This window comes from Sceloporus undulatus, chromosome 2, assembly GCF_019175285.1.
Source record: "Sceloporus undulatus isolate JIND9_A2432 ecotype Alabama chromosome 2, SceUnd_v1.1, whole genome shotgun sequence".
Classification (NCBI taxonomy): domain Eukaryota; kingdom Metazoa; phylum Chordata; class Lepidosauria; order Squamata; family Phrynosomatidae; genus Sceloporus; species Sceloporus undulatus.
Window position 1 is genome coordinate 40,055,397 of NC_056523.1, and position 26,433 is coordinate 40,081,829.

The 26,433-nt window shown below is 38.2% G+C and overlaps 1 protein-coding gene across 5 annotated transcripts in view; it reads left to right on the forward strand.

The window, feature by feature from the left end:
• CHL1 (cell adhesion molecule L1 like) overlaps positions 1-26,433 on the forward strand; it is a 313,645-nt gene that overhangs the window by 66,999 nt on the left and 220,213 nt on the right. For all 5 annotated transcript variants that reach the window (XM_042452045.1, XM_042452044.1, XM_042452047.1 and 2 more), the window contains exon 2: positions 21,392-21,484. The gene's annotated coding sequence lies outside the window, so the exon portion shown is untranslated. The remainder of the gene's footprint in view (positions 1-21,391; positions 21,485-26,433) is intronic.

Below are 26,433 nucleotides of genomic sequence, written 5' to 3' on the forward strand. Positions count from 1 at the left end.
AGGGTGGCTGCCATACCTGGCAGAAGAAAAAGGATGGTGGATCCAGTTTTCAACTGTAAAATATATGGCCAACACTTATGCATATCCCATTGATTCAATGAATCTATTCTAGTTGGGACTAGCAGTTACATTTAAGATTTGTCATGTTGCAATTAGATTTGTCATGAAACAAAGGCAAATGGATGGAGAGGCCTTGGAAAAGTAGAGAGATTACTTCATTTAACAAGCTATAAGTATTTTGTCATCTGGGCCCCTATATTTTATGTTAACAAATTTGGCTAAAAAATACAGAATTATACAGCTGCAACAAACATTAAATTCATCTTGTCATAATTTATTATATTTAATGCAATTGTGTTACCCACCCCTTTAACTCTTACAATGATATAAGTATTTCAGGGTTGTATTTGTCTACCTACTTGCCTACTTGTGTCTATTGTTAGACTGTATTAATAGCTGTAATCTGTGTTTAGTTATTGCATGATGAGAGTTAATATCCTTAAAAGGTCTGTCTGAAACCAATCTGTTATTCAAATGGAGGCAAACATGTTGTAAATAACCTTTTTTGCAGCAGATGTAAAGTGGCACCCATCCTCCTTAAGGCAAATTTGTGCTTTTCAATTTGCATACAGGTTATGTGCATATTGCACACCAACTGTTAGCAAAGTAGTAACTGTTAAATTGACTTATGGGTTGCTATGCTAGTGAAATTGAACAGAGGTGTGCTCTCCATGCTAGAGGGGTTCTAATGTCAAAATCGTTTCAGCCAATATAAGCAGATACTTACTTTACAAAATTCTAACCTTAGGTGAGTCCAGACAGCCCTACTGTCAATTGAGTGTACTGATTTTAATTGACTGTCAGAATTTATTGACCCAAGGGGTAAATATTGACAAAGGCGACTCCTGACAGGTTTTTTTTTCCTGCAGAGGAATGATAAATTTCAGTGGTCACAGAAATATATTATCCATGTAGAGAGGATTTTTTTTTTTTTTTGGCAGCTCCTCACAAGATATATTGCAAGGAATATAATTCCGTAAAGTTATGGGAAAGTAATTGTGTGTTGCCTGGAGATGGACTTATAAGTGCATGTGTGGGTGAAGAGGGAATAAAAGATAAACTAACTAGTATTATTGTATTGATTATTTGTATAGCACTGCAAAGGATTGTTGTATTAAGGCTTTTATGGGTTCCCCTGGTGATATACAAAATATAGTTAGGTTTTTCATTATGCTGGGACCAACTCAAGATGGAAAAAGCAGTTGTAATCAGTGAAAGATTTTTGCTAAAGCTGCAGCAGAAAGGAGAAGAAATAAATGATAGTATTGAAGATTGAATCAAAGGTGACCACTGTTTAAACTACATTAGAAAAAATAGGATTTGCTCCATACTAATGGTCCACTTGCACTATACACTTACAATGATATTATTCCACTTTAGCTGCCATAGTTTGATTCTATGGAATGTTGGGATTTGTACTTTGCTAAGGCATTGGTGCATTCTGACTGAGCTCTAAATGTCTCTCCCTAATCTGCAAATTTGTGGGTTACATGGGATGGAACCATGCAGAAAGTGGCTTAATAGTGTTATAACTATAGAAGGTTAAAGGTGAAAGTGCAAAGGTAGGTTTAATACTGAACATAAAGAAAATAAAAAATAATGACTATGGAAGAAATACGTAAATTCAGCCTAGACAATGAAGAAATCAACATGATTAAAGAATTCTTGTACCTAGGTTCAAACACTGATCAGAAAGGGAACTGTAAACAAAAAATAAGAAAACTAAGAATAGGGAGGGCCTCTATGAAAGAATTAGAAAAGATCCTGAAGAGTAAATACAAGCAATTGAGCACTAAAGTAAGAATTATCCAAGCCATAGTATTCCCCATCACCATGTATGGATGTGAGAGTTGGACAGTGAGAAAAGTGGATAAGGAAAAAAAAAAAAAAACCTCATTTGAGATATGGTGCTGGAGAAGAGTGCTGCGGATACAGTGGACAGCAAATCCAAAACAAACCTAAACAAATAAATGGGTCCTAGAAAAGAGCAAACCAGATCTCCCTGGAAGCCAGGATGATGAAACTGAGGCTGTTGTACTTTGGCCATATCATGAGAAGGACTGACTCATTCAAAAGAACTAATAAAGCTAGGAAAAGTGGAAGGCAGCAGAAAAAGAGGGAGACCACACATTAGATGGCTAGACTAAATTAGGGAGCTCACAGACATGTATCTACAAGACTTAGGCAGAGGAGTGGAGGATTGGGGGTATTGGAGATGTCTCATCCACAATGTTGCCATGAGTTGGGGCAACTCAAGGACAGTTAACAACAACTGTGTAATGTGAATGGGTCCTAAGTCACATATCAGTTCAGTTGTAATCAGAGGGACTTAAACTTAGACAAAGTACTTACTTAGACAGTAGCTCTAGTTGATTTAGACAGGACCAAGATAGACTAAACCTGGATGTAGACCAATAGAATCTGATTTATTCCAGTCAGACCATTGGTCCATAAACGTTAGTATTGTCTACACTGTCTGACACCCATTCACCATGGTTTCAGAAAGCAGATTTCTTCATCCCTGTAGGGATATGTCACAAACAGGTACTCTGCCAATGGGAGGGGTTGGCAGATATATCACCTCTCCAAAGTAGTCCTTTCAACCTGAAAATAATAAATGCAATACAGTCAGTCTTCAACGCCCATGGATTCTGCATCCACAGATTCAACTATCTATGGCTTGAAAATGCAATATTATACACACACACACACACACACCAAAAATCAAGCCTTGGTTTTGCCATTTTATATAGGGGACACTATTTTACTATGCCATTGTATCCAATGGGACTTGAGCATCCATGGATTTTGGTATCGACAGGCGTCCTGGAACCAAACTTCAGCAGACACCAAAAAATCACTGTAATATTTGACACAACCTCACTTTTAGCACAGATTCTGGGGGAAGACTGTCCACATGAAATGATTAGTATCTACACGGTGTGTAAAAAATTCATGAGCATAGCTTTTTCTGTTGACAGTACTAGATTTGTGCAGCATTGTAGAAGAGTATGAGAAGCTGTTGCGTCTGTATGTGCAAGATAGAGCAAGATAGAAGACACTCACTGCTTAGGAGTACTATCACTATTAAAGAGCTAACGTGGTATAGTGGTTTGAGTGTTGGACTAGGACTCTGGGAGACCAGGGATCAAATCCTTGCTGAGCTGCAGAAACTGGGTGATCCTGGCAAGTCACACCCTCTCACAATAAGGTGAGGGAAGTGGCAAACATCCTTTAAAGAAATCTTGTCACGAAAATGCTACAGTTGGGTCACCATTAAGTCAAAGTTGACTCCAAAGCACATGACAACAAATCATCACTACTGCCCTTGTTTTTAATAGCACTCAGCTCCTATAAAATATATACAAGAAGGCAGCCTTAGGATATACCATTTTTCCAAATTGACTTTAAACTCCTTAAAAACCAGTTTACTGTGTTTCTGCCAAGCAGTTCAGAGCATGGGTAAAGCCAGCTTCCAGGCTCAGCAACAACAAACTAAACAACTCCAGTTTCTGATCTAATATATTGGTTAAAGAAGCAAACCAAACGAAATTCAATCTTGGACAGTTATTTAAATTAAACATAAATATTCAACTAACACAGCATCATAGCAGTAACTCTCTTAAGTATCTCAAACATGGATGGAAGAAAGTCTGCTGAGCTTATATCCTTGCTGAGATTTACCTTCATTCTTTGTCAGCCATCCAGACAAAAAGGTGTTCCATCGCAGTTACCGTAGCAGTAGGTAGGTTTCAGAGACTGCATCTGTGCTGCAGAAATAAGGCAGTTTGACACTGCTTTAATTGTCCTAGCTCAATGCTCTGTAATCCTGAGATTTTTTTAGTTTGTTCTGGCATCAGCACTGCCTGACAGAAAAGGCTAAATATATCACAAAAGTACAAATCTGAAAACTCCATAGCATTGAGCCATGCCAGTTAACATGGTGTCAAAATGCATTATTTCCTCAGTGCAGATTAAACCAGAATTACCTCCAGTTAACTGGAAGGAACTGATGGAGTCTCCTTCTTTGGAGGTCTTTTTGTGAGACTTAGTAGAATGGAATAGGAAAGAAATGCATTTCTTTTCTATTCCATTCTACTAAGTCTGACAATCATAGAATTGTAGAATCATAGAATGATAGAGTTGGAATAGACCACAAGGGTCATCCAGCCCATCTCCCTGCCATGCAGGAACTCTCAACCTGACAGATGGCCATCCAGCCTCTGCTTAAAGATCTCCAAAGAATTAGGTCTACAGAGAAATGTTAAGAGATATTTTCAGAAAGCAGTTTAGAATGGTAAGGTATTTTTTGAATATTTTCAGAAAGGAGTTCAGAAATATGTTTGATTAACAAGAGCTATGCCTCCATACTATTAAAGCCATAAGAGCTCTCTTTAGAGCAGGAGTGGCAAAACCTCATGTTTACTGGTTAAGAATTACTGATGCTTAAGTGCCGCCAAACTCAATGAGGCGCCCTGTTTTCCTTGATTGTCCAGGTGCTACTAGCATTGATGGAGTGCTTTGAACTGAAGATCACAAACTAAGATATTCGCGTGAATAAAGGCACCCATTGTAACTCTTCTTGCTTATCCCAATCCATTTAATGGTTAGGTTCCCTTCATTTTTACTGCTTCTTTTGTCAGAAATAAGTGGAAAATTTAGAGTACGCTTGCTAGCTGTGTCATTACTAGCTACTGTCCTTATTTGGGGGGGGGGGGGGGATGGGGGAAGTGTGCATGTCAGAGATTTGGGCCATGTCATCTGTCACATTAATAGGGTAAGTTAAATAGATGACTTCTATGCTCCAGGAAGTAATATCTATGCCTGCAGGAATAGATTTAAAGCAGGTGGGCTCTGGATAGAATCTAAGCTAGGAAACCCTAATCTAACAAGAGCCTTCAGCAAGCCATGTGTTTTTCCTATCTGATTTCAATTAGGATATGTCTTTCAAAGCTCTTGTGGATTCCAGGCTTCTGTTCTTACATGCCTCCCCCCCCCCCCCCAAAAAAAAAAAACCTTGACATGCCATCAAAGCTTTGAATATCTGGAGGAACATATTCTCCTCCAGATGTTGCTGAGCTGAAATTCCTAACAGATTTAGCCAGCAAAGCTAATTGTAAAGGGTGATGGGAGTTACAATCAAAAATACTCCTGCATAGTTTGAAGGGCGGGCTATTGCTTATCGCCGCTTTGATCAGGTTTTGGAAAAGCGGGATACAAATAAACTATATTATTATATTATTATTACTCCTGCTCTACTGTTGTTCTGTTCAGACAATATGTTAGAGCTGTGCTTGATAGCTGCAGCATATTTTTAAAATTTTTAAAATTGAAATTGCAATTCAGTCTTATATCTGGAAGGCATGCCTGGCTCTGCTCTACAAGTGACCTGAACAGCTGTTTGGTGCAGGCCTACTATTAATCATTGAGATATATCCAAGTGCCAAACTGTGGTCCCTGTTCTTTTAGAAAACAGTTATTTTCCACTAACAGTATGGAATAGTGATTTGTGTACTGGATCATGACTCTGGAGACCAGATTTAATTCTCCCCTCATCCATGAAACCCACTGGGTGACTTTGGCAAGTCACATGCTCTCAGTCTCAGGAGAAGCCAATATCAAACATCCTCTGAACAAATCTTGCCAAGAAAATCCCCACAATAGGTTCACCTTAGGGTTGCCATAAGTTGGAAACAACTTGATGACACACAACAACATAAACTCTTGGCACTGGGTACTAACCAGTGTTATCATCATTTTTAGAACAATTGCATAAAAAGAAGGTGCTCCTGCTCAAGAAGGAGAGGTGAACCCACAAAAAGTGTGACTTTTTGCTTTCCATCCATGAATAGAAGCTGTTTAGTGAAAACATTGAATTCCACCCACAGATTACAACAGTGATAGGTGTGTGTGTGTGTGTGTGTGTGTATACACATATATACACACATACATGTGTGTGTGTGTGCATGTGTACTTGTTTGTGCTCTCACACACACTTATGTATGTATTCCATTGAGGGCCACATCCCTATGGCTATAACCTGTCTGAGATGCATGCTGCCAATGAATGAGGCGAAAAGCATGTGTAGGCATGGCTAAAGCCAAAAAGAGACTTATTTCCTCTGTATTTCTCTATTTATGACAGCCCACCCCTCTCTCCCTCATGGCATCTCAACTTGTTGGCTTGTCTTGACAGGATTTGTGTGGTCTTGCCAAAAGTTTCATCTGATCATTTGCAGAAAGCTTTTGAAATTTGGCCAATGGGTGCATGAAACAGGCTGAGGGCTGTGCATAGCTCTTGAGCCAGGTGGACAATTGTTGGGGTTTGGGACCCCACTGGCTCCTCAAGAGCAATCAAATGCCTGCCCACCGCTTTCCCCCCTGCTAATAAATAAAATTTAAGGTATACAGTGATAATTTGGCCATGTTTTGGACTTTTTTTTTCAAGGCCAGAAGAGATATACATGGATGTTTTTGAGTCAAGTTCCAATTCACTAAGAACGAAAGGTCTCTTTTGGGTCAAAAGCAGTCAAAGAACCCCTCAACAATGGGACAAAATTATCCCCTAGAGCAACATTTGTGAGCAAAACTTCTGAGTCCTGGAGAGCACATTCCCCCCCCCCCCCCCCATGACATAGGTTGCTGCGCAGATTTAGAGTTTCCACTGTCAAATTAGGCTGTGCCCTCGATTTCTTTTTTAACAAGGTCTTAACAAACAGAAACAGAAGCAACAGCTCTAAGAACCAGCTCATTGTATTGATTGAGCAACAAAAATACAATGAAGACTTAGGAAATGTGATTACATTTTATTTTCTTGCAATTATGATAATTAGGACAATATTTTTATGAACATGTTTCAACTAGGGCACAAACTTAAAGTTTTGTTCAAATTCCTATGCAATGACAGTTGTGAAACTCCCAACATGAGGCAAGTAAGTACAGCTTTCAGAGGTTAATAGTCTGCTCTACAGAGATCTCTGTAAGGGTGAATGAGAAAAATGTTGTGCTTAATTATTTCAGAAGACAGATTTTGTGCTAAAGGAAGGGATATCCTATAGGAAATGATATAGAGAAAAAGTATCTCTGTGTGCTTGTCTTTTGTGTATCTGAATGTGCCAAGAAATCACTGTATTTAGAATGTTTTGGGGAAGATAATAATTTTAAATACCATCCATCCCTTTATTTATATTCTGCTTTTCCTGAGTTTAACATTCAAGGCAGCTTACAAAAATAGAGAGAATACAATAAAATACATGACTTACATAATATACAAAAAATAGATTAGAACAATATTAAGTAACAACACAATTAAAAAACAATTAAAATCTACTTTAAAATAAATTAAAAACAGTGCTGCACCATAAAAGCTCTTTTCTGGTTAAAATCAGTTTCCAGTGGCTTGCTCGAAAAGAGAGGTTGAAACGAAAACAGAGAAGAAACCATCTTAACTTCCAAAGGGTGGGAGTGGCCAAAGTATGTTCCCATAGCACATGTCTGTGAAGGTGTTCACATAAAAAGACACACACACCCATCACACAATTCTTAAAGCTCAGCCAGGCTAAGATGGGAAGATACAGTTCTTTAAACAGCCTAAGCTATAGAAGGCATGTGTTACTGCAACCAGATCCCAAGAAGAGGCAAAACTGGCTCACTAGCTTTAACTCAATTTATGATGAACCTATGAATGAGAGACCTCCAAGTTACCCTATAATTAATGGCCTTGTGAAGGTCTTGTGGACTTCCTTGATTAAATCTAACCACCTGGAATGGAAAATTGAGTCTATCCATCTTTCTCTTTTCCTACCGATTTCAACCTTACCAAGCATTATTATCTTTGTTAGTGAGTCATATCTTCTCATAATATAGCCAAAAAAGGACATTCTCAGTTTAGTCATCTTGGCTTTTAGGAAGAGGTTAGGCTTGATTTGCTCTAAAACCTATTTATTTGTCTTTTTAGCCACCCACAGTGCCTGTAGAACTTTGCTCCAGCACCACATTTCAAATGAATTGATTTTCTTCTTATCACCTTTCTTCACTGCTTACCTTTCACAGCCATAAATAGAAACTGGAAATACAATGGCATGGACAGTCCTAACTTTAGTGTTCAATGATAGATCTTGACACTTCAGGATCTTGTCTAGTTTCTTCATAGCTGCCCTTCCAGGTCCTAGTCTTCTTCTGATTTCTTGACTGCAGCCTCCATTCTGACTCAGCTAAGATATGGAAAATCTTGAACTATTTCAGTGTCTTCATGATCTACTTTACAATGATGTAAATCACCTGTGGTCATTTTTATTTATGTTCAGCTGTAAAGCCACCTTTGCACTTTCTTCCTTGACTTTCTTCAGTAACTGTTCCATGTTTTTGCTATTTTCTGCTAGTAGAATGATGTAATCTGCATATCTTAAATTGTTGATAATCTTTCCTCCAATTTTCATGCCTTCTCTAATCATGCTTTATGTAGGAAATGTTCAGCACACAGGTTCAAACACTTAGGCCCATTACAGACTGCTGAGAAGCGGTGGTCTGCCGCCGCAGCCGGTTGCAGCGTCTGGGAACCGCAGCAGCCAAACGGCGCGGTTCCCGGACGCTGCAGAGAAGGAGTGTGAAAATCACGCTCCTTCCTGGGCCCCGGAAGAGACGCCGTGAGGCGCTAGTCACGCACTCGTGGAGTCACTTCCGGGGCGCGACGTGCGGACGCAGAGCGTCTGCTACGTCAAGATGGCGGCAGCCGTGTGGAACGGCCGCCGCCATTTGTTACGGACTCAGTCCATGGTAGGGTTAGGGGCATCTGGAAGAGATGCCCTTTTCTAACCCTAGCACGGACTGAGTCTGTCCTAGGGTGCCCGTGTGTAACGGACCTTTGGGTGATAAAATACAGCCTTGCTTGCCTCCCTTGCTATTTTCTGTATTCTGTCTTGATAGTAGCCTCTTGCCCTGAGTACATGTTATGTATCAGAACCATCAAATGTTCTGGCACACTCATTTATTTTAGTTTTTCATGATCTACACAACAACAGACTTTGATATAATCTATAAAGAACAGGCTGGCTGAAAGTCTTTGGTGTGGTCCATTTTTCAGTGTATGTTTGCAATATGATCCCTAGTGGCTCTTCCTTCCTGAATGCACCTTTGACATCTAGTATTTCTCGCTCTGTTTATGGTGAAATAGATATTTGAGCATCACTTTGCTTGCATGGGAGAATAATGCAATGGTCCTGTAATGTCCTATTTTGATATGCTTATTATTTGACATCTGTGGAAAGAATTGTCTCTGTTTGCTTTAAGGCAGAGGAGAATAACTTGCAGTGGCCTGTGAGAATGTCTTAACCCTCTCTGCAAGCCCTTCTCAAGCCATACATGTAGGATTATCCAGAAAGGACAGCATGCTTCACTCCACCATTTTGAGTAAGGCAACCTCCATACTGCACAAAACATTAGAGATAGTGAGGTTTCCCTGTATGATTGTGCTCTTCCTCCACTTACTATTTCCATCATATTTTCATGAGACTTTAAATTCTTTCCCTGTGAGCATTACAACAAACCTATGAGAATGCCCAAACTGAGAGATGCTGATCCATTATCACCTAGGCTGTAATCACTGCAGAAATAATCCAGTATAATACCACTAACTGCCATGCCTCAATGCTATGGAATTCTGGGATTTATAGTTTGTAGTGGCACCAGAACTCTCTGATAAGGACAAACTACAAATCCCAGAATTCACTAGCATTGAGGCATGGAAGTTAAAGTGGTGTCAGCCTGGATTATTTCTGCAGTATGGATGCTGCCCCAAAAATCCTCTTTTATTGTTGTAATCCGCTTGGATTCCAAGTGATTAAGCGGAATATAAGTTGTTGTTGTTGTTATTATTATTATTATTATTATTATTATTATTATTATTGCCCTAGTGAGCTTCATAGCGGAATGGAAGTTTGAACTTTGGTTTTCCCATTCCAGGAATAACACTAGTTATATCAGATTACATGTCACTTGCACACCAAAACAATTTATTTGCAAGTGTAGCAACAGTAATGTCAAACTGTCTGTCCTTATCATTTGAATATATCTGAATAATTTATATATGGAAATACTCTGGAAATAATTCATATATGGAAATGTTCTTAGTGTGTTTTTTTTTATTCAAAGAGCTTTCAGACAGTTTTTTCAGTGACAATCTAAGATAGATAGTCCTGCATTAATTCAAGAGGTTCATGGATGTTGTTTTAAAGGAAGATAAACCAGCAGCTTCCACTCCAGTTTTCCTTTTCTCTCCTCCCATGCCATCTCTCTTTTGAGTTTTTTCACCCAAAACTGTAGACTATTTCTTTGGAGAATTTTATATATAAAATTGCAGGTTTCTCAAACGATAAAGGGATATATTTCTTTCCATGTAGATATTTCAGTAAAAATATGCTCTGCCTCTAGCTTATTTAGGATCACTGGAATTTATTTATATCCCTCATAGCATTCCAATTTAGCTTTCCTGTGAATAATGTACAAATTTTACTGACTCCTAAAGGGTTCAAGGTAAAAAACATTGGTTTTAGAGGCAAATCAAATTAAAGAGCTAATGGAACAAAGGTTAGCTTGACTCAAGGGTTAGCCACAGGGGATATATGTTCCACAGGAACATAGATCTAAAAACCCACATGACCAATTCCACATGCCAAAGGTTGGTTTGGACTTAAGTTTCTTGAACAACAGTTTCTAATGCTGCTTGGCAAGAATCTTTGAAGTGAAGGCAGCTACCAAGGATTTGTCCAAAAGCCAGTGGCAAAATTTGAGTTCAGTAACCCAGTAGTAAAAAGTAGAAAACTTCATGGTTGGCAGCTCCTCTTCCCAAACATGCATTTGCTTCTTTGTGTACATATCTCTGCTTCTGCACTTTCCTTGTCATTGAAATCAGAGAGAAGATAGCTGTGGCAAAGTCATCCTCTCTTGGCATGCAGGAGCCATTGGAGTTAGCAATGCTTCCATGTTCCTCATATTTCTCTGTTCATCCATGACAAGGATCGGTGTAGGGCATCATCCATTGGCCTTGTATGGCTAGTGGCACATGGCCCTCCCCAGTCTAGTCTATGTGCTAGTATGAAGGTGTTGGAAGAGAGTAAGCCAAGAGGCCTACCATACATGGGCAAACCTTAGGGCATAGCTAAGTAGCAATGTGGATCGCAGTTATTACTCTGTTTCTCCGAAAATAAGACATACCCATAAAATAAACCATAGCAGGATTTCTAAGCATTTGTGCAATATAAGCTATACCCTGAAAATAAGACATAGCGATAGGTCCGGCATGGGATGGAAGGGGGCGGGAAGGGAGCAAAGAGATTGGGGCTAATGGTTCTAAAGGAAATGGAGTCTCAAAAATTTCAGGATGGCATTCCGGGTTTGGAGAGTTATGATGATGTTCCAGAAGAAGATGACTTAACTATATTTGAATAAATGTAGATTGCTGTACCATACTTAATAAAAATAAGACATCCCCTGAAAATAAGACATAGTGTGTCATCTTGATGAAAAATATATATAAAACAGTGTTTTATTTTCGGGGAAACAACAGTATTTCTTGGTAGCCAAATTCTCAAAGATACAAAAGTTAGAATATTTAATATCACAATCATCAATTGCATTAATGATGCAATTAAATACTGTTATCAGCTTCGGCTGATATGCCAGCTGTGCCCTTTTCTGGAAATGGGGGACCTAGAAACTGTGGTGCATGTGCTGCTAACCTCATGACTCAATTTCGGCAATGCACTCTACATGGGGCTACCCTTGTGCTTAGTTTGGAAACTTCAATTAGTGCAGAACATGGCAGCCAGGTTGGTTGCTAGTAAAGCCAGAAAGAATCACATAACACCTATTTTAAAATCGCTCCACTGGCTGCCCATTAGTTTCTGGGTGCAGTGCAATGTGTTGGTTATGACCTTTAAAGCCCTAAATGGCTTAGGTCCATCCTATCTTCGGGAATGCCTCTTTCTGTATAATCCACCCTCCACACCCAGGTCTTCTGGGAGGAATCTATTGCAGCCTATGAAAAGTAGGCTGTCTGCAACTACCCAGAGGACCTTTTTGGCAACCGCTCCCAGATTATGCCAGAGGAGATCCATCACATTACCAGCTTAAATGGCTTTTAAAAATCTGATAAGATGGATCTCTTCTGGCAGGCCTTTCCCGAATCGATAACCGGCCAACAAAATCGGAACCCATTACCCCTCTGAATCTGCTATAGCCACTGTTTGATTGTTTATTTTAAGGTATGTTTTAAACTATGAATTGTTTAATTGTTATTGGGGGGGGGAATACTGGGATTTGGAACTGTACTGTTTTAACATGTATGCCAACCTGGTTGTCTCGGACAGAGGGGTGGGATATAAACAAACAAACAAACAAACAAACAATTTTATTACTATTCAGTTTAAATTTCTCTTATTTGTGTTGTTGTTTTATTAAAAAAAAACTTAGAGTGTGGCTGAGAGCTGAACATATTCTGATGGAATTTGCAGGAGGTGGCCTACTCCATCCTATGACACTGAAAATCCTATAATCTTACAACACACAAAATAGAAGAGCTATCTTACTTCAAGTATTAGCTCCAAAATGACAATATGCATTTCTGAAGTAGCTGTGTTGTTTTTAAGCAGGAAGGAAAATTAACATATTTTTAAAAACAATACAGGTTGAATCTTCCTTATCTGAAATGCTTGGAACCAGAAGGAAATGTTTCACTATCTCAGCCTCCCATTTAGAAAGTTTTGGATTTTGGAATATTTGGATTTTAGAATTCTGGATAAGGGAGGCTCAACCTGTGACTGGATTTTTCTTCTTCCTTTCACCTCACCCAAGAAACAAGAGTACAGTCAGTGAGAATTAATGCCATTAACATTTTAACTGGAATGGGAGACTAAAATCCCAAATCTATTTACCTTTCAGTAAGCCCCACTGAAGTTGGCAAGACTTAGGGTGCATCTAAAATGTACAAATAATGCAGTTTGACATCACTTTAATTGTCATGACTCCATTCTACAGAAACAGAACAAAAAACTAGAAAGCACATATTGACACTAGAAGAATAAAAGGAAACAAAGCCCCACATGCTGAGTGATAGTTCAGAAATTAAAAAAAAAAAACAAACACGTTTTGGCCTTGTCCCCTGTTGGCCTTCCTCAAGGGCTATTAGCAGAAATTTATGGTGTTGCAGTCTTCACTCTCTACAATGTGGATACTCTTAGCTTTAGAAGGAGGACTACAACTCCAGCTATTAAAGTTTTTGCTTGTGCAACTTTGCTTCTTTTTATTCTTTCATTCTACAGAATCCTGGGATTTGTAATTTTGTGAGGTACTAGCACTCTTTGGCAGAGAAGGCTAAAGAACTTGGAAAAACTACTAATCCTATTCCATAGGATGAAGCTATTGCACTTAAAAGTGATGTCAAGCTGCATTATTTCTACAATATAGATGCACTCTTAGGCCTGGTACAGACTGCTGAAAAGCAGCAGTCTGGGGCTGATTTTTGGGCTCAGGATTGCAGAGCAACCTCATGGTCCCAAGGCATATCACGTGGTGGTGGTGCTATCATGGTGGCCTCCTATCCACATGGGGGCCACCATGATGATACAAACATGTATTTTAAGTCTTGTTGCTGTGAAATATTCCTGTAGCTATTCAACTGATGGGCAAAAAGGCTATGGCTACAGAAAAGTTATTTTTTCTAAAGATAGAAGCTAGACTTTAAGAAATTAGAATTCACAATGCATTCTAGTTTTTTCATAAAACATTAAATAAAAATGACAAGTTCTTAATGACAAGACTTTCCATCTGTTATTATTAAAGACTGAATCGTCATAATATTTATAGGTATGAACATCATGTCAGTAGAGTGACAGCTAAGCAATTATAGCTTGCATTCATAACATGTGTAAAAATGAAACTGCTTCATTCGTTTCCCCCCTTCTATTCAGCAATTCTTTCCTTCATGTTTCTGATTATGTGAGTTTGAAAACCCAATCATTACACACTGTCCTTTGTATTCACATGTTTTATATGGAATAATAATAATAAGAAATAAGAATACTAATATCCAAGTGCTTGCTGTTGTTAAGGACATTGACCTTTTCCAAAGACTGGCTTTGCAGTAATTACACAATTGCTGAAATCTTAACATTTTATGGATTCCTATATTTTTTTTTAAAGGAGTCTTTACAGATGCAAGCTTGTGCTTTATTCTTTATGAGAGTCATACTTTTTCTGGCATCAGTGGACCATTTGTGTCCTTTTCTCTCTTGTCCTTTTCTCTCTTGTCCTTTTCTCCTTTAAACTGCCATTTTGTTAGGAAGAACACAAGTGTTGACTATTACCCCTTTTAAAGACATGTCTTCTGAGTATGATCAGGTAAAGCTTGTTCCATCTATCATTTGTGAGCAAGGACCCAGAGTCATTTCTAGCAACACTTTTAAAAATCTATATAAATTTTATTATACAGTGGTCTCTCACCATCTGTGGGCTTGGCGTCTGTGGATCTGAGCATCCATGAACAGAAAGCCCTGTTGTTCCCGATGGTGACATGTTCACATGGCCACACCAGTGGCTGCACAAAAATTGCACAATCATTGGGGACAACAGGACTTGAGGTCTTGCATTTTTTCTTGACTGTGGGCCAACTGTAATTTACAATTATTATATGCTTGAATGTGTACATGATGTCAAAAGAAGGCTTAATGGTTGGTATCTGAATATGCCATTTATGAACCAATATCTAGATACCAATAGCTGAAGACTTCTGAGATTGCAGTTGAAACTGTTGAAGAGGCTTGTTCCATTATGAGTTAGCATTTTGTGACTAGGGATGGAAAATCTCAATATTTTCCATGTCATGATGGATGCTGAGAATAAAGAAACAGGTTTTTATCCCATTACTTGAGACACTTAGGATATTTTTCTCCCTTGCAATGACAGGAAACTGTGCAGTTTTCCCACAAAAGTGGCATAGCTTGCGCAGAAAACTGTAGTTTCCCATAAGCCATGCAGTTTTTCCTGAAAATTGAAAGCATTTGGGTTGTGCAGCTTTCAGACTTGTAAAGGCTGCAGCCACAATATCAGACCTTCACCACATTGTTTGCATAGGGGTATTATGTGCAGTATACTTTTGCATTTTGTGCACTTTTTCCAAATATGAAACAAAAACTATGTAAGCAGGCGAAGTTCCCCCCCTCATAAAACTGCACAGACTGTGTGTGTGTGTGTGTGTGTGTGTGTGTGTGTGGTAAACAAAAAAAATGTGAGTGTAAGATTTTGCTACTATTCTGTACTATTTGTCAAACCTATGTGCAAAAAGAAATGTTCTTGCATTTTGTTGTATGCTGTCTTTAGTCCTGCATGATTTTCTTGAACACCAGTCAGGAAATTGATGAAATTCATTACATCCCTGATTCTGACACTGACAACTGTAGGCAGTCTGAATCTAACTCACTCTAGTGCTGTTGCTGCTGCTTCTCTTCATCCTCCTCTTCATCATCATCCTCTTTAAGTTTCACTGCCTGTTTTCCTGGTGATCTCCAGAAGGAAAGCATGGTCAGCCACCAATCACCACAATAGGCCATTTTGGTAGTTATAGACGTGTGACAATCAATGGCTATGTGTGACAATCAAAGATATGTATGACAGTGTGGCAAGCCCATGTCTGGCTTTGTGGAGAATCTGGTCTGGGTTATATTTCAGACTTCAAAGGAGATATAGAAGGTGCTGAATTAGTGAGTTTAAAATTCAGCACCTTGGGTAGTTCCTTCTAAAATCTGGAATGAAACTCAGAGTGGATGCACTGCTCTGACAAGGAAGCCAACAGCTGCCATTGGTGACAATGATAATATGGACATTGGCTTTGAGAAATCACTAGCAGCCTGAGTAGGAAGTGGAGTAAATACAGCTCCAATTGTGTATAACACCTTCATATTTTTTCAGGACTGTCTATAATGTACTCAAGCTTCTTTTGAAGCAGATGCACTTGTGATCAAGGGATCAACTGACCCATGAGAATATGCATCCACAGATACAAGAATCCCTAACATAATGAAACAGCAGCATGGTGTTCCCCTATCATCTGATGAACAGGGTGTTTGTCCAGCTTCTGACATGGCTAACTTCGTGCAGTCCCATCCTCCCACATTAATTTTCTCAGCATCCTCTAGGTCAGATGAAACATAGACTCCACCTCAGTGAATATGTCAAAATTAATAAAACCTCCCTACCCTGAGCTGCTGACTGATCTAAACCCTTTGACCCTCTTGAAAATTGAAGATGCAATGAGATGGCTCTAATAAAAGCAAGTGTGATTGCAAAACAGAGAAATTCAAGGGGAGACAGAGAGACTCCAGTTAATAATACTTGTCCATACATAGACTCAGCAGTGCAACAAATGCAAATTTCTTTTTCTGCTTTTGTTTCTTCCTTGCCAAGTCTCTGAGACCATTACTGTGTGTAGTTTGGAAGCACTATCTCTTACCACCGCTTGGTTTAACCAACTGATATACAGTAAATAAGACTATAAACCCTTTTCTCCAGAGAGAAGAACAACGGGACAGCATTTCAGTCAAGTTCTGTGATGCTGTCAAGGAATTCATTGTTTCTGGAAAGCTGCCCTTTGCTGACTGTGGTTGTCGGGGTTGGGTGGCTCTGTGCAGCTGCAAAAACACTCCAGCCCTGAATTGCCCATACAGATCCTTCTCAGAGGAAAGGATGCCTATTGGGATAGTGTGTGTATGTGTATGTGTGTGTGCGGGGGGGGGGGGGGGAACCATTCACACCATCACATCTAAGGATTGTTTGTGCATCTTAGGGAACCTTTTGAGAATCATCTGCTTTGTCTCACTGTGAAACAGTCAATGGGTGCCCTTGAATGCAGGTAGACATTATTGTCATAGAATAATATTTCCCTGCTGAGAGAAAACAGCAAGTTTTTTCTGCTTACTAGCTAGCTGGTTCTGACAGCCAGGTGGATACCACTGATGAAATTTTCTTTTCCCTATGAACACAGCATATCAAACTGCATTTCTGCAGTATTACCATGGCACTGAGTAATGTCCTTTTCCTGGCAATAATATGAAATTTAAACACCCTTTAGAGTTGTTCCACATTTTAGTAATTGTAAATGACAATTGTACTTGGCCACAGATAAATTTATGTTACACCAGCCTTTCCCACACATCAAACATGACACATTCTACAAATTAGGGATGCATCTAGGTATATGTACCAGGGAGTTACGTCTCAAGCAGAGTGCATAGGTATTGCTGTTGTTGTTGCTGTATACCTTCAAATTGTTTCCAACATATGATGAACCTTAGGTGAACATATCAAGGGGTTTTCTGGGCAATATCTGTTCAGAGGAGGTTTGCTTTCCTTTGAGGCTGAGAGATTGTGACTTGCCCAAGGTCACCCAGGGGTTTTTCATGGCCAGGTGGGGATTCAAACCCTGGTCTCCAGCTTGTCTTTCACACATACTTTATGTCTTGGCTGAAAAAAACACTGGACATGTAATTTGTATCTTGTTATTTTTTAAAAAAATAATCAATTTTTTTCTGTTTTAAAGAAGTGGAAATGCTAGATGTAGAGGATTTTTTATGTTCTCATTGTGGGGCAGATTAACAAATCTGGAGTGGAGAGAGTAAGGGATGATTCAGAAACTGAGAATTTTTTTTTAAATGAAGCACTGAATTTTAAGGAAAAATAATAAAAATGTGAGTGACTAAAATATTTTTTGGGATTAAGTTAGGGCATTTGAGAACTATCTATCCCATCAAAAGCTATGGAGCTTGGATGGTAAATTGCAATCATCTGGTGCCACAAAATTGTGGCCAATTAGACAGGGGCATGTCAAGTGGGAGATGGCAGCCAAGGGAGAGAGTGGTGGACAGAAGTATTTATTTATTTATTTTTCATTAAAAAAAAAATATCCAGGGAACTCAGGATACAATACAATAACATTATTTGGAAACTTTTAAAACAATTTTAAAGTAAGTATAATATTTTAAAACAATATTTCAAAAAGTATATAAAACATTTAATGTTTTTAAAAGGACAAACTAAAAACAGCTAAGACATTTTAAAACAATATAAAACCATTCACATGTACACATTTGGATAAGACCAATCATGGCCCCAAAGCTGTAGTACCAGAATGACAGCAGAGTCGGTGCCAATTGGACCTCTATGGGAAAGATGTTCCATAACTGGGGTGCCACTGCAGAAAAAGCCCTCTCCCATGTTTCTCCATTGCATCTAGCCCTGACTGATAGGGCACAGAGGAGGTTGCCTCCAGCACGCCTGAAACCTCAGACAGATGCCAAAGCCATTCAGAGCTTTGGATATCATTACTTACACCTTGAATTCAGACCAAAAAAACCATACTGGTGGCAGTGCATGCAATTCCCTTAAAACTGGTATTCTATGATATTCTGTAGCTTCTGTGTTATCCTTAAGGAAATGCACAGGTAGAGCAGTTAGGTAGTTTAATCGGGAAATTACCAGTGCATGGACTATTTTGTCTCAATTATCTCTCTCTTGCATCAGAACATCCTTTAGTCTACACTATATTCTGCAGAACAGTTTGTTAGGACCACTTTTTCAAGATTAGAGACAGCAATGCCACTTCAGTTCATCATAATCTGTAATAATTTGTCTCCCAGGAATTTTCCCTTGATGAAGCCATGGTCAAGGCTCCACAGGGAGCAAACAGAAAGATTCTCCTATGTTCTCCTGTAGCACTGACACCCACTTCATCTGGAGAGTCACCTATCTGATTCATACAAAGATAAATATTATTCAACCTCTCTTCACTTGAGCCTCCTTCATGAGGTATAGGCATGATCAGGGTGCAATCAGTTAAATTGGAAGTGGAGTGGCACTAATGATTGCACCCCCAGTAAAGGCATGGTCCATGATGTTAATATCTTAGGCGTGGTCAACTGCAAGGACAAATCTCATGTCACAGAGCTGTATGTACAAAGACTTATCCAATGCTAGAACCCTGTGCAACAGTTATCCCACAACAGCACATGTGAGACAACATTGGAGGGAGGCTGTGGAAAGCCGTTCATCATCCCAGAAGGGCTCTGTAGTGTTTGGCCCCATTACCTTTTAATTTCCCAAGCCCCATTAGACTGGATTCAGTGCTTATGCAATTCATAGTTCATATTGTTAATATAGCTCTTTTGAGAACAACTGTGTCAGATCGTGTTCCTGGAGGCATCATAATAACTGAGGAGAAATGTTTCATGTCAGGGTGATCACTTGCATATTAAGTAACCACAACATTTATAAATTCTAGGTGAAGCTTGACTGTGTGCTTACATTGTTTAATTCTTTTTTAAAAAACTGTTTAAGATTCTGCCTAGTCTTTGGTGTGACACATCAATGTGTTTATTCTTTTAGATATGAAAATGTAGTGAGAAGAAACTTCTCCTAAGGGAAATAGCAACTTTATCTAGCTTGAGACTGGATAAAGAGATTACTGAGTAGCAGGAGGAAAGAAAGAAACAAGTTAACTGTATTTCTGTCCCTGGTGTGCAGTATCATTTCAAACAGTGTTTTACAAGGGGGGGGGGGCATAGTTAAACATTAGAAACAATTGATATTTTTAAAAGTTGGAAGCTTTGGTTCTTCATATATGCAAACGAAAGGCACAAAATAACTTGAAAATTAGCTGTTTCCCCCACCCTGTGAGACTAAAAGGGTTACAAGAAAGTATTGGAGCACTGAAGTAATATGTTACCTCCTCTGTTTTTCCCCCTATAATTAGCATCTACTTTCTTCCTGTTGTTTTACATCTCTCTCTATACTTATTAAGGCACAGGATTCATTTTTATTTTATTTTTTATCATTTATCTTTCTATCTAGCCTGAGGCTCCGAACTATAAAATATGCAATAAATAAAATATGAAAGTTATAATTAAAATCTTAAATTAATCTGCTAAAAACAATATCCAATAAAAAAACATAAATTAAACACACACAATGAGGAAAACATAATAATAACAGCACTTTTAAATTAATCAGCTTAACACTAAAGCCTTGTCTGAATAATAATGTCTTTGCCTGCTCACAGGTAGACAACAAAGAGAAAATGCACCTAGCTTTCCCATCCTAGTAGCTGCCATCTAAAATGCCCTCTCTCATGTTCCCAAAGGAAGTGTCTCAACAGTGGTAGGAGAGTGGTAGAGCCTTTTCCCAATGATCTTAAAACTGAAGTGGATTCACTTGAGAGAATCCAGTGTTTCATAGAGCCTACTCCCAAACTGTGTAGGGCTTTGGAGGTCAGATTAGCACTTTGAATTGGGCCAGAATCAGTCCAGAAGCAGTAACACTGGTGTAACAAGGGAATTATATATTCCCAATGTATGTAATAAACAATCTCCTTATGGAGTTACCAACACCTTTGTAAAGACAGTCCTACAAACAGTATGTTACAGTAGTAAGAAAAGAATGTAGCTAGGATGTTACAGTATTACTTAAAACATACAATGTTGGGGGACTTTTAAAAATATCATATGATCCTATAATTGAATTCTATGATTGTATGAGCCTTCTGAATTATTTTATTTATTTATTTATTTATTTAAGAGATTTATATCCCACCTTTCTCCCAAAATGGGATTCAAGGTGTCTAACAGATACAGAGTTTTTGAAATGTTACTTTTCCAACCTCTGAACTAGCAATGTATATAAAATGCAGCCAGTTAGATTTTTGTAATTATTATTACTGTTTTTATTAACTAAGCCCTGTCAATCAAATATGGTATATAAATTATCACAGAAATGCGAAACATGTAGGTTCAGATTTAACTACGATAGTTGAGGAACACAGGTGAGTGAATGACCATATGAATGGTGAAGGGAGTTTTGGAATGTGGTATGTGCTATTGCTGTTGATACATTTGAGTGGTTTCAGTTGGTTTCAGATATAAATCTCTTAAATGTAGTAGATGCCCACTAGTGGGGTTCTGTAATTTCTGTTTTTAAACTGTTCTGTAAACCTTGTCCACCATTCATATGTTTTTCCTCCCACTCTGGCTTTGCATTTAACTTCATCCTTCAATGGCCATAGTTAAAAGTGAACTTATCACCTCATCACCATACCCACAAATTTTGCATTTCTATGGCTATTCATATAGTCTGATTATAAAGGTTCTTCCTGGGCAACACTTCACTCTATGAATCCGAGGAAGTAGAACAAGTCTAAAATGATTATGCTACAACTTGTTTTGAATTAGTTTCAAAATCGTTACAAGATCCCTTATTGTGATTCTGTTAATAGTTTATTTTTGCTTATTTTTTAGTTTGTTGCAAATTCCTGTGAAATGAAAAGAGTAAAACAGATCTGAGAGTGTCATTTGATCAAGTGCTAGAAACAGAAGAAACTGACATCACTGGTTAGTATATTTACATCTTATTTATTTATTGTGTATGTTTGTGTTTAGAGGCATGAAAATTATCTCAACACAGTACTGATCATTAGATACACAGAAATCAACTTCAAGTGACAGTTTTTCTACAGGTTCTCCTGCACATATACAAGGATACTTTCATTGATCCTAGATCAGGGACCCATTCATATGACACAATTTTAGCAATATGTTACCACTTTTAACTGGCATAGTGGAGTCCTGTGGAGTCTGATACTGGCATTTAGGGAAGGGCAATTTAGGAGAGTGTATTTAGAAGTCTCAACCAGATTACAAATCCTAGGATTCCATAGGATATTGCAATGACAGTTAAGGTGGCATACGTTGCTATAACTGAGTAGGGTGAAGAGGCCCCAACTAACAATGGTCTGTCTAGAGCTTATTCTGCCTGTTTTTTAATTCATCCTCTCCCCATGAAGTAAGTGCATGGGGAAAAAAAGATAGTTTGATTGTGGACTACCAAAGTGGGATCTTTCTGTAGATTAACTGGATTGATAACATACAGTGCATACTAGAAAATTCTCTATGTTAGGACTGATATGACAGTAAACTTGACTTGCCCATTTATGAGCCACTCAAAAGTGGACAAAGTAAACTGTTCTTCAAAGTATTTAACTGAAACTCTGAGCTTTAGCTCATGCAAGCCAAACTTCAAAAAATTTCCTTGCTTGAACGTTCAAGTATTTCATGCAAAGGAAAAATAAATAAATTGGAGGACAGTTGAATGTCTCTCTGCCTAAATTAGAATCTGCTACTCTGGTCTATGAAATTTAAAGTGCTTCAGAGTATTCACTTTGCAGGCTAGATTGCAAATTAGTGAAATTAGGTGTTAAGAGGAGAAAAACGGTTCCTCTTATATAGCAAATAGTTTAGCTCTTTGACACCTAAGGGGGTTGAGAGCATAACTTTGAAACTTACCTTTACAATAAATGAATGTAAGTGATATGCTGAAGTCATCAAAAGCTGAAAATTGGAAGGATGAAACACTTGATGCTGGAACATTATCTTACCATTGCTACTATAAAAACTAGCATCAAGAAGTACTGACCATTTAAAAATAATTTACTGTAAGTATTCACTGTTAAATAACCCAAATGGAATGAACCGTACTATCCTTTGGACAATTCCTCCTCTAGATGCAAAATATTTTGTAAAATGTCAATGATATGAAAAATACAGAGCTTTTGTTATGCAAGTTTATCTGCTATTTTGATCTCTTCAGTATTGTTGGATTTCTCTGGATGAACATCAACCCCTATTTGGCTCATTGCTGGCTTCTTTACTTTGTGAATGTTCAGGACTGTATGATTGGCTCTTCTGTGCTGCATGATTATAGCTGTACAAGAAAAACTTTAAAGAAATTGGCTCTAATGGAAATCACAGACAATATTATGAAATGCTTTCCCTTCTGATTAGTTCTAGTCAAGTGAAGAGAAAAGTTTGAAAAAATAATGCATGTGATCTGCTTTTCCATCTTAGTTCTGCTTTGGATGGGATGGTGATTGTTTGTTAGGCAGAAAAATGAAGTTGACATTTGCATTATCCTGAACTTTTGAGATTTGGCTGGAAAGGAGTCAATTTCAGATTTGTTTCATTTTGAAAGGCCATTGAATATAAAACCTCTGTCTTGGTAATGATGTTGCCAAAAAAGAGTTATGTAATGAAAGAGTAGGTCTGACACCACCAAATTATTTCTCTGAAATTAGTGCTTTTTCTCCATAGTCCTCCAGAATACTGTCTAACTCTTGCTGACTATTTTACAGTAGAAACACAAAAAACCCTTGTCATTGTTACAAAATATATCTATGAATTTTCTTGCTTTTGTAACTGCACTGAGATTATTTACATAACATGAAAGTAAAATGGCCTTGTTGTAATGTCCACTGTAAAAAAAAAAGGCTCTTCTTAAATCGTATGCAGCAATTTGCATTTAAGATGTCACTTTTGGGGTTTTCTTTTGTCCTACTTGCCAGCCATTACTAATGCAAACAATAACTCTGAAGGAATGTGAGCCAAAAACTACTGTTCTTTATTTTTCTGCATCAGGTTGCCAGCTTCTCCCTTTTCTTTCTACCATCTCCAGTTTGTAAACTTCATTTACTTTTCAAATACATTGTTTATTAAAAGTTAATAAGGAGTAGAGGTGTTAATATAAGAGTATTTCATTCTTGCAAATGAATGATACAAATAATGTTTAATATTTCTGTATTCACACATGCCAAAGTGTTTTGGGAAATTATTTCCACAATATAATGCTGCTTCCAGAAAGCGACAAGTGTTTTTTGTGAAAGGCTACTGTTTTCTATGGGGGGGGGGGAATGCAGTCCTGAACAACAAAAATATTGCACAAGAAACAGCAATTTTGCACAAGAGTTCCATGCTTTGTGCAGGATTATTATTTACTGTGTGATATTGCTGGCTTTTGTGCAAAAAATGTACTAATATGTTACTTTTTGTGAAAAAGCAGTTTTGCTCAAAAAACACAGGTGGCTGCCTAGAAAAAGTGTTCTTGTGTGTACGTACCCTCACAATTCTCATGTAGTCCCTCTGGCATTTACTTCTATACAGAATAAGTTTCTGGAACAATTTGTGACATGAGAATACTTGTCACTGTTTTCTTCTTCCTGACTGGGTTTCCCAAGTGTTGGGAAACCCATTTTTCAGCCAAGAAAACAAGTGGCAAATATTAATTCCTTTCTTACAAGCATTTCAGTTGTAAAACACTGATCTACCACAAACATATCAATAAACAAATAGCTGCACTGGAGAATTCCTAATCATTTTTGAGCCTCACAGCATTTGTAGAGCATTTCTTGCACAACTGAATCACTGCATCTTTCCTGACTCCCTCCTTCCTAGCAAGAAGTGAGCTCTGGAAATATCAGGGGTAGAGTACATGCTTGGCATGCAAGGACTGCTGGGGCTACAGTCCAAAAACTAGAGGTCTGCACTGTACCCATCCTTGTTTTGCAAGATGAGTCTTACACAGATGTAATAACATGAACATTGCTGAGTGAGAGAACTGAACATTGCCCTCTATTCCTGTAACACAAAACCAATAGTGATATGGCATTTTAAATCAATGAGCAAGGTAATTATCAAAAGAAAGGGAAAAGAAAAGAAAAGAAAAAGAAAGTTTACTTGTACATTTTGTAACACATGAAGGCTTTTGTTTTCTATACAATCCATTTTCTTCTTCAGCCAATTCATTCACTCAAAGGCAAGTTTAGAGAACATGTTGTCCCCATCCCAATTGGTTCTGTCTCAGCTGCCTTGTTTTCTCTTTCTCCCTCTCTCTTTTATATGCAAATTCCCAACAGCATTTAAACAGTTTCCAGTTGCTGAGACCTTTCTAATGACCCATGCTCTGCCTGACCAGAGCATGAACCCTTGGCCTGATCATTCATAGAGGTATTCCCCCTCCCATGAAAATAAATATCTGCTATAGTAAAGCTACAGAGCACATTGTTAAATGCATGGTCTTTTGTATGAAAAGCTTCTTTTTCCTCCCTGTTAAGGTTAATGTGGATTGTACAAATCACTGTTTGTGCTGAAATGAGCTTTCAGAAATCTTTGTGAGTTCATACCCTTGATCTTTCCTCCCCTTTTCTATCCTTTCTTCTTCCATTTCTTTTGAAAGGTACCTTTCATCAAATATTTGCTGTTGGTGTTTTAAGCTGTGATGTCCAATTGTGTGCTTTCCAATTCTAAGCATATTTCATGCTGTTGTCAGTGTGAGGCATCACAACATTCTTTGTCTTCCTGTTTAAGAAAGCTAAGCAATTTGGTTAAAGAAGTGGCTTTGGCGATAGGACCGAGTCATTAAAAATTAGCTGATCTTGGATAAATAAAGGTCCAGTACACACACTTCATAAAGATATAATAACTGTAATATGAAATTAATCAATAATGCATGATGGGAGAAGGACTTTAGACAGATCCTCTGACTCTCTCATCTCTTAAAAAGGGACTTTACTGAAAGCATCTTACAAGAGCAAGTGACCTTGAAGGGGGCAAATGGCATTTTTATATTCCAGTGTGTTTCTACATCTCTTTCAGGTTAGGAGGCTTGAAGTAGATGGATGTGTGTCATTGAGCAACATAAGCAGCCACTTGTTTTCAGCATATAAAGAGCCAGGCAGCCCTACAATTTTGAATGCTCCCCCCAAAGATTGTTTCTCCCTCTCTAGTTTACAGTGAAAGGAAGTATTCATTCATTCATTCATTCATTCATTTATGTTCTTGTGCCTAAGGAAAGCTGGTTTCTGCTGGCTTTTTGATTTGCCATGTGCTAATACCTCAAACCTGGGTACCTAATTTGCATACAATTGGCCCTCTGTAGCCATGGATTCTGTATCTACTGATTCAGCTGATATCCACCAAAATGGGAGTTTGTTGCTCTGGTTAAAGCCACATGTTCACACCAAAAGGATGAAAATTTATAGTTTTATTTGCTACAGCAAATAGGTGTCAGTGGTTTAATGATCCAGAAACATCTGACACAAAGGAAAGGAACAGACATACAATCATATTATATATTTCTATATGATAATCACAAAGCATCCTATCTCTACGTAAACACAGTGTCAATTAGCTGGCCATATTTCTGGAGCATGCATACTAGGCAGGTCACATATTTTTATCCCATTATGACCCCAAAAAGGCAGGTACTTCTTGGCGGGGAGGTGTGTGTTAGTGTTTGTGGTGTCAACAAAACTCTGTACGATCTTGTGGGACTGTAGAGTAATGACTTGGGGAGCTGTAGAGTGGTTCTATATGCAGGCACAAGTTATCTATCCTGTTTCCATTAGGCCTTGATGTCTGGCTCCTACAACCTTCCATTCTCTGTTCTGGCAGGTTGACACAGTCAGGGTCACTAGCTATATCTTGAAGAACTATTGGAAGGAGTAGGAAAA